Source organism: Triticum dicoccoides, chromosome 3B (genome assembly GCF_002162155.2).
Source record: "Triticum dicoccoides isolate Atlit2015 ecotype Zavitan chromosome 3B, WEW_v2.0, whole genome shotgun sequence".
NCBI classification, from domain to species: Eukaryota; Viridiplantae; Streptophyta; class Magnoliopsida; order Poales; family Poaceae; genus Triticum; species Triticum dicoccoides.
In genome coordinates, this window is record NC_041385.1 from 515,209,160 (window position 1) to 515,219,417 (window position 10,258).

A 10,258-nucleotide genomic window follows, 5' to 3' on the forward strand; every position below is an offset into this window, starting at 1 on the left:
TAGGGATATCAACTGGGTCCCATTTAATCCCGATTAAAGTCCACTAGTGGTATGATAGTTCAAAATAGTTTTTGTTTTTTGAGGAAAATGAACTAGGGAGCTAGCAAAAACTAACTAGATGGGACTGGCGGATGTCGTTTATTTGCCACTTACATCCCTAGTTTCATCTTACCATTTTAATTTCTTTTTGGCTGATGCTGCTTCGAACCATTTAAATATAGCTTGCCATGCTCGGCAATAATTCGTATGTCGTTTACGATGTAAGCTTACTGCCTGGATCATACAATAACTATCTCTTACTTATGTCCAGCGGAAACCTTTCAGGATGCCGTTCAGACTAGGACACAATGTACAACCCAAGAATTTATTTGTGGAAGCAGTGCGCCATCCATGTTACTAGATGGTAGCAGTTCAGAGGAAACACCATCGGAGAGCAGCCTGAGCACAAATATTATAGTGCTTGAGGCTCTACTAGAGGCAGAAAGAGATGGTGTCACTGCCATGAATGAGGTAATCTTTATCTTGAGGCTGGAAATTATGGAATTAGCGGCATGCTGCAAGCAACCCAAGAATTGGAGGAAGTAAGAATGTTGCATTTGAAGACGGAGGAGGTCCTGCTGTTTCTGCTATCTGAATCCCAGGGTAATCCTAGTTCTTCTTTAGATACCAATTGAAATTGTCATTAGATTATTGTACTTACATGTTGTGTCATGTCTCTGAATGGATTATGTTGCAAGACCCCCTATGTTGTCCATGTGTTGTAATGATCCGAATTTTTTAGGCGAGGTAATCCTCAGTACTTGTATGATTGACATAAGGTGAACTGTTTTTCGTGTGAGCATATTGTATTGGATGAAATAACTATTTGACTCAGAGTGTATCCAACCTACTGAATTCAAAGATCATGGAATTTCTAAATCATAATAATATATAAAGGGGGAATAAATCTTTGTTGTGGTTTTGAAGAAATAAATAACAAAACGTAGAACTATCTATGGATATTCGTAATCGAATACAAATTGGATTTGAATTTAGTTTGCCAGGGCCCAGGGCAAACGTGAATGCTAATTCTCCCAAGTTTTGAACGAAGCGGCTAAACACCCACTATAATTTGTGGGCTGCCCAAAGCAAGTGTTTGCGAGATGGAAATTACTGTCTACCCCTGACACTTGACATCCTTATCGACCGGATTTACACTGCTATCAATAGGGGTAGACTAGTAACTTCAATCAGACGTGACACGACGGCCTCTGAGCCCATTCAGACACGGTGGGCGCCAAACGTGGGCGGCAAAGCACATTTGATACAAGCTCGTCCGAAAGACATGTGTCTCTTCCTCCATTTCCCCATACATACACGGTGGGCGGCAAAACAAACTCTCCTCGTCCGAAATTGATGTAGGCTAATATTTTAAATAGGGGCAGATGTGTAACTTCCCTCAAATGTGACACAACCGCCCTACCTGTCAGCCCCGTTCATACACTGTGGGCGCCAACCGTGGGTAGCAAAACACCCTCTCCTCGCACGAAATAGTTACCGGCAAATATTTGGGAGAAGCGAGATTACCGTCCTATCTCCAACCGACGCGATGTCCGAAATTTTAAACGGGGGATAAGTTTGTAACTTTACCACATTTCAGAGAAGCGCGTCCCAAAGTTTGAGATCCCCCCTCCCCTCCATTTCCCTATTCATAGACCGTCGGCACCACGACAACCTCCCCACTGCGGCCAGCCTCCTCCGCCACCCCATCCTCCACCTTGCCGGAGCCGCTACCCCTACCCCATCGTCCACTGCAAGAGATGAACGTATCTCATCCAAGGCGCTGGACCAGGATCCTTTCATCGCGTCCTCTCGCTTCATCGGCGCCATCGTCCACCTTGTCATTGCCGCTCCTACGACCGCCTCGTCCACGGTAACAGGATTTATCCCCCGACCCGGCCGTCTGCCGTCTAAAGTCTTCTTCCCCGCCACCGACAGCCATCGCACCCGCAGCACCCTCAACATATCAGCAGAGGCCTACACGGTGTCGCAAGAGAGGTGGTACTCTTCCATATGTGCTTAAGTTATTGATCTCACCCGGGAAATAGATCATAATTTGTTTACTGTACTTTTCTTGTCCGTACCAAATCGTAGTGGCTAGTTGAAAGGAAACACTGGTTGCGAAGTAGCTTTGTCCGGTTTGCACCTTCAGATCCGCCATGGCACGGGCACTATACTCGTAAAGCTGATGGTTACCCCCCCCCCCTTTATATTCACTACCATCATGGTAGGTGCTTCGTGTCGTGCTATCACTGCTCCTCAAGACCTCATCCCAAAGCTTATGTGTTGAAATACGAATCTGATATGATGCTCATATCACTAAAACATAGAATGTTTAATTGGTCACCGAATGTTCCTATATTTGTTTCGAAAAGCATGTGCACCACCCACTGGTCTAGCTAGTTCCACTTTCCTGATTTTACTCTTGATGCTTAGGGTTTTCCCCTTTTATCTACTCTACTATGATCTGCGTAGGTGCTTTCTGTCGTACTAGCATTACTCCACCCTTCAAGCCAAACAACACAACACTCAAAATTCAAAAGCTGTTGTTCAAATATGATTGTGATATGATACTGATATTAGTTAACAGACACATTTAATTGGTTAGCTAAAGGTCCCACTTGAGTTTCCAAATGCATGTCGCGACATATAGAGAGACAGCAGAATTGCATTTCTTTGTCACTTGTTGACTGTACTTTCTTGTCCATACCAAATCTTAGTTGTTATTTCAAAGCAAACATCGGTTGCTAACTACCCTTTGCGTGGTTTGTAGCTTCAGATCTGCCATCCCACTGCCACGGCCAACACTATACTCATCATGCTTATGGTTTCCCCATTTTATGATGACCATGATCAGCCTACGTGGTTCGTGTAGTAATAGCACTGCTCCACCCATCGAGCTAAACAAGCTTAGTTGTACAAATTTATATATGATATTATGCTGATATTAGTAAAACTGAGAGATGTTTAATTGGTCAGCTAAATGTTCCTACTTTAGTTTCGAAATGCATGTGAGCCACATATGGAGAGACTGGAAAGAATAGTATTTCTCTATGCGCTCTGGTTCATCATGGGTGGCCAACCGACATTGTATTGAAAGACTTGTAATATCTTCAATCTGCTTGCTCTTATGCTCTTCTTTAAGATGATCCTCTTCTCTTGCGGTCGACTGGTCAGGTCGAGTTGTTCTCCCTTAGTATATTTTGAATCTATCAGGTCAGGTCGACTTGTTCTTCTTTACTATATGTTGAAGTTGTCATCTGCAAAGTGTCATCACTTTTGGAACTCTCATGTTTTGAGTAGTAGGCCACATTATAGTAATGCACACACCAAATTACAGCATGCATGGCATCTCTTAAAAGAATTGCAGAGATAGCACAAAGGGGTTTACAGGGAGGCAGTATTGGATTAGAATCACTTCTGCATTACAAAGATAATCTCACTTGTTTTTATGTTTTCATGCATGTCAGATATTGAACATTATCAAAATGAATATGAGAATGGACGCGCGAGAGGAATATTGCGGAACAATCCACTGGCTAACAAACTTGGCATGGTGGAGGATGGCCTATCTTATTCACCCATCAAGGTGCTTGCTCTAACTTGGCAAGGTTGTATTGGTCGCACATATTTTGCATCTGCCCTCTTGCATCACTTCTACTTTGTTACACCATCTGCTTAGTTTAAGCATCATATATGAGTATATGCCAAACCTATCCATTTTCTATACCTATTCCATGTGTCATCATACTATGTTTTTCCAGTCAAATGTTGTTATTTCGTAATAGATGTCCAAAAGGAAGAGGGTGAGTGCAGATCCTCAAGGAGTACAAACTAGGTGTTTGGAAAAGGTAGTGATACCTGTTAAATCAAATAGATCAACAGCCACAGAAAACACAAGCCCAACTGTACCACACTTTACCCCTACTCTAGTGGCCAAACCCCTATTAGAACTGTTGAGAGCCCAGCGTTAGGTACTGTCTATGATATCAATTCAAAATTTGAACTCCCAACATGTGCCTTACCTTCTCTCTTGTATGAAAACTAATTTCAGATGAATCTCCTTGCTCAAAGGATCATACGATCTCGCAACAATACTGGGCTCTGCATTGCTCTTGTCAGTACCTCTCTCCCTTTTGCCTTGTAACGTTGTACTTAATTTATTGCTATTTGATTATGTATCATCAGTCTGCACCTGAGCTTCATTATCCTCTGTTTCTTCCAATATTATTTTATCTATATTTACTCTTTGCAAAATGTAGAATAATGGCAACGCTTATGAAGAATTTTCTTTGGGGAATTTATTGAATTATCCTTCCATCAACATGGAGAAGGGCTTTGTCCAGCCCGTGTTAACATGTAATGTAAGTTCATCCTTCTCAAGCCTTCAAACTTTGTTCTAGTATATATTTGGATAGGCATCATTTACTCCACTCCTGTTGATACGTCTCTGTCGTATCTACTTTTTCAAACATTTTTGCCCTTGTTTTGGACTCTAACTTGTATGATTTGAATGGAACTAACCCGGACTGACGCTATTTTCAGCAGAATTTCCATGGTGTTGTTTTATGTGCAGAAAACAAAAGTTCTCGGAATGACCTGAAACTCCATGGAATATCTTAGAATAAATAATAAAAAATCCTCGCCAAAGATGAAGACCAGGGGGCCCACACCCTGTCCACGAGGGTGGGGGGCGTGCCCCTCCCCCCTGGGCGCGCCGCCCTACCTCGTGGGCCCCCTGGTGGCCCTCCGACGCCAACTCCAACTCCATATATTGGCTTTCGGGGAGAAAAAAATGAGAGAGAAAGTTTCATCGCGCTTTACGATACGGAGCCGCCGCCAAGCCCTAATCTCTCTCGAGAGGGCTGATCTGGAGTCCGTTCAGGGCTCCCGAGAGGGGGATTCGTCGCTGTCATCATCATCAACCATCATCCATCACCAATTTCATGATGCTCACCGCCGTGCGTGAGTAATTCCATCGTAGGCTTGCTGGACGGTGATGGGTTGGATGAGATTTATCATGTAATCCAGTTAGTTTTGTTAGGGTTTGATTCCTAGTATCCACTATGTTCTGAGATCGATGTTGCTATGACTTTGCTATGCTTAATGCTTGTCACTAGGGCCCGAGTGCCATGATTTCAGATCTGAACCTATTATGTTTTCATGAATATATGTGTGTTCTTGATCCTATCTTGCAAGTCTATAGTCACCTACTATGTGTTATGATCCGGCAACCCCGAAGTGACAATAATCGGGACCACTCCCGGTGATGACCATAGTTTGAGGAGTTCATGTATTCACTATGTGCTAATGCTTTGTTCCGGTTCTCTATTAAAAGGAGGCGTTAATATCCCTTAGGTTCCAATAGGACCCCGCTACCACGGGAGGGTATGACAAAAGATGTCATACAAGTTCTTTTCCATAAGCACGTATGACTATATTCGGAATACATGCCTACATTACATTGATGAACTGGAGCTAGTTTTGTGTCACCCTATGTTGTAATTGTTACATGACGAACCACATCCGACATAATTATCCATCACTGATCCGGTGCCTACGAGTTTTCCATATACTGGTTCTCGCTTATTTACTTTTCCGTTGCTACTGCTACAATCACTACAAAATACCAAAAACATTACTTTTGTTGTCTTTACTTTTGTTACCGTTACCACCACTATCATATTACTTTGCTGCTAAACACTTTGCTGCAGATATTAAGTTTCCAGATGTGGTTGAATTGACAACTCAGCTGCTAATACTTGAGAATATTCTTTGGCTTCCCTTGTGTCAAATCAACAAATTTGGGTTGAATACTCTACCCTCGAAAACTGTTGCTATCCCCTATACTTGTGGGTTATCAAGACCTTTTTCTGGCGCCGTTGCCGGGGAGCATAGCTCTATTCTTTGAGTCACTTGGGATTTATATCTGCTGGACACTATGAAGAACTTGAAAGACGCTAAGACAAAAATTTATCCCTCAACTACGAGGGGAGGTAAGGAACTGCCATCTAGCTCTGCACTTGATTCACCTTCTGTTATGAGTAAGCTAGCGACACCTAAACCTACTACCGCTATGAATTCTAATATGTCGCATGTTATTGATGATGCCACTTCTGCTATGCATTATACTTATGATGAAACTACTTCTATGCTTGATACTACTATGCCCCTTGGTGAATTTCTAGATGAACAAATTTCTAGGTCTAGAGAAAGAGAAATTATTGAAACTGAACACGATGATGTTAGTGATGATGAAAATATGCCTTCTATTCCTGAGGGTTATCTTTTTAATGCTGAATCTATTGAAGCTATTCTTGCTTGCCAGGATAGTCTTGAACGTAAGAGGTTGCTAGTTAAGTGGAGTAGAGAATCTTTTAGAGATAGGATGAGACCCGACCCTGCTTTTGCTACCTCACCTATCTGTGTTCCCGATCAGGATTATTATGATTTTTCTGTTGATCCAGATATAATTACTTTGGTTGAATCTGATCCTTTTTATGGCTATGAATCTGAAACTGTTGTGGCACATCTTTGTAAGTTAGATGATATAGCTGCCCTGTTTACTAATAATGAGAGATCGCGCTACCTTCATTTACTCAAAATATTTCCGTTCTCATTAAAGGGTGATGCTAAGAAATGGTTTAATTCTCTTGATCCTGGTTGTGTGCAAAGTCCCCAGGATATGATTTATTACTTCTCTGCTAAATATTTCCCTGCTCATAAGAAACAAGCTGCTTTGAGGGAAATATACAACTTTGTGCAAATTGAAGAAGAGAGCCTCCCACAAGCTTGGGGGAGGCTTCTCAAGTTACTTAGTGCTTTGCCTGATCATCCTCTTAAGAAACCTGAAGTACTCGATATCTTTTATAATGGACTAACCAATGCTTCCAGAGATTACCTGGATAGTTGTGTTGGTTCTCTTTTCAGGGAAAGAACACCGGATGAAGCTGAAATTCTATTGAATAATATGTTGACAAATGAAAATAATTGGGCACCTCCTGAGCCAACTCCTGAGCCAGGCCCGGAGCCAATTACTGAGCCTATCCCTAAACCAACTCCGAAGAAGAGATGTGTTCTATTTCTCAGTCCCGAAGATATGCAAGAGGCAAAGAAATCCATGAAAGAAAAAGGTATTAAAGCTGAAGATGTTAAGAATTTACCTCCTATTGAAGAAATACATGGTCTTAATTTACCGCCTGTTGAAGAAGTGTATGATCTCAATTACTTATTTACTCAAGAACCTCCCGATATCCCGACACAGGTAGTAAAGGTAAATTCTCTCTATAGATATGATAAGGCTGAAGTCCCTCCTACTAAAATTGCTAGTCAGTGCTTGGATGAGTTTGATGACTTTATGTTTAAGCAAGATGACTTTAATGCTTATTTTGGTAGACAATTAAAACATAATACCTTTATGATTAAACGCTTGAGTGATTATATGGCTAATATTAGAGGTGAACTTAAACTTGTTAGCAAACATGCTTCTATGGTTACCACTCAAGTAGAACAACTACTTAAAGCTCAGAAAGAAGTGCTTGATGAAATGAATAGTAAGAAAAATGATTATGCTGTTAGAGTGGCTACTAGAACTGGTAGAATGACTCAGGAACCTTTGTATCCTGAAGGCCACCCTAAGAGTATCGAGCAAGATTCTCAGAGAAATAATATTGATATACCTAGTTCTTCTAAAAGGAATAAAAAGAAAAATGATAGGACCTTGCAAACTTCTAGTGAACCTATCGCTGAACCACCTGAGAATCCAAATGATATCTCTGTTTCTGATGCTGAAACACAATCAGGTGACGAACATGAACCTAGTGATAATGTTAATGATAATGTTCATGATGATACTCAACCTAGTAATGATAATGATGTAGAAGTTGAACCTGTTGTTAATCTTGATAACCCACAATCAAAGAATCAACGTTATGATAAAAGAGATTTTGTTACTAGGAAACATGGTAAAGAAAGGGAACCATGGGTTCAGAAACCCATGGCTTTTCCTCCCAAACCATCCAAGAAAAAGGATGATGAGGATTTTGAGCGCTTTGCTGAAATGATTAGACCCATCTTTTTGCGTATGCGATTAACTGATGTGCTCGAAACAACTCCTTATGCTAAGTATATGAAGGATATCATAACAAATAAAAGAAAGATACCGGAAGCTGAAATTTCCACCATGCTTGCTAATTATACTTTTAAGGGTGGAATACCAAAGAAACTTGGAGATCCAGGAGTACCTACTATACCATGCTCCATTAAAAGAAATTATGTTAAAATTGCTTTATGTGATCTTGGAGCTGGTGTTAGTGTTATGCCTCTCTCTTTATATCGTAGACTTGACTTGAATAAGTTGACACCTACTGAAATATCTTTGCAAATGGCTGATAAATCAACTGCTATACCTGTCGGTACTTGTGAGGATGTGCCTATTGTAGTTGCAAACGTTACTATTTTAACAGACTTTGTTATTCTTGATATTCCTGAGGACGATAGTATGTCTATTATTCTTGGAAGACCTTTCCTTAATACTGCAGGGGCTGTTATTGATTGCAACAAAGGCAATGCCACTTTTCATGCTAATGGTAATGAGCATACGGTACACTTTCCGAGGAAACAACCTCAAGTTCATAGTATCAACTCTATTGGAAAAATTCCATCGATTATATTTGGAGGTTTTGAATTCCCTCTCCCTACTGTCAAGAAGAAATATGATATACTTATTATTGGGGATGTCCATATCCCCGTTGAGGTAACATAGTGTTACTCGAAATTTCTCCAGTTCCATGTTAATCGGAATGTGTTTGTTAACAAGACTTGATCAACCTTGTTAGTGGATTCTTTTTGATGAGCATGAGACGGATGAAACTAGAAGCATAACCTTCTGTACCCTCTTTATATTTTCTGTTACTTAGTAGAAATAAAGTAAAATAGTATTTTTCTATCTGTTTCCTGATTTATCCGTGCAATATAAAAATATCCCGAAAATAAAAGTCCTCAGAAGCATGCCAATTTAATATGATTTTTCGGGAATATTTAAGGATTTTTAGTGCAAAAATTACCGCGGGGGGAGCTGCCACCTGGCCACGAGGGTGGAGGGCGCGCCCTACCCCCTTGGGCGCGCCCCCTGCCTCGTGGGCCCATGATGGCCCTCTCCACTTATCCCTGCACCCATCTTCTTCTTCTGCCTCGCACAAACCCGAAAAACCAACTCAAGCTCGTGTTCCAGCAACTTTTGCTGTGATTTTCGATCTCCTTGCTCAAAGCACCTCTCGCAAAACTGCTTGGGGAGATTGTTCCTTGGTATGTGACTCCTCCATTGGTCCAATTAGTTTTTATTCTAGTGCTTTATTCATTGCAAATTTGTGCTGCATAAGTGACCATGTTCTTGAGCTTGCATGTCAAATTTATATGGTTCCAAGTAGTTCTAATGCTTGATATATGCTCTAGGCACTTGTATGAGTAGTTGCTATCAGTTTTATTGAAGTTGGTTCACTTTTGTTTGAAGTTACTAAAAATTTCAGAATTATTTTTCAGAGAAAACAATATGCTTAGGAAGATATTCCAAGGTGGTTCTTCAAGGAGGCAAGGTCCCAGGCTTGCAATGCGTGATGGTGACGAGGAACCACCAAGAGACGCTCTCGTGAGGCCCTGTGAATGGCCTTCGGAAAATTTTATGAATCAAGTGGGGAATTAAAGAAGAATTTTACGCATATTTGCATAATGCCGGTCTTGAGGACTTTGAAGCTAATAAATGCCCACAGTATCGTGACCACACAAGTTCATTTGTGGGGAGGTTTGATTTTTCATCTTCGCGTAATTCTCCTTCAGTCATGTTTGACCTTTATGACAAATCTTATACCATGGACTTAGAGGATTTCACTCTTGCATGCAAACTTCCATCTTGGGGTAGTATCAGGGATCCCCCTAAATCTGAATATAGAGACTTTCTGGCTAGAATAATTGTGGGGGAATCTAGAGATATAGCGCAGGCCACTATAGGGAGCATTCACTTTCCTGCTATACATTATTTTGCTCTCTTCATTGGTTGAAGCATAACTGCTAAGGATGAAGCATGTCACATGTGTGCCCCTGATCTCAGCATTCTCAGAAGTGCTGTGTTAGGGGGCCAATCTTATCATTTGGGAGCCATTGTAGCTCGTAGGTTGCATCAGAATAGGCATAACGGAGATTTCTTTGGAGGAATTTATGCAAC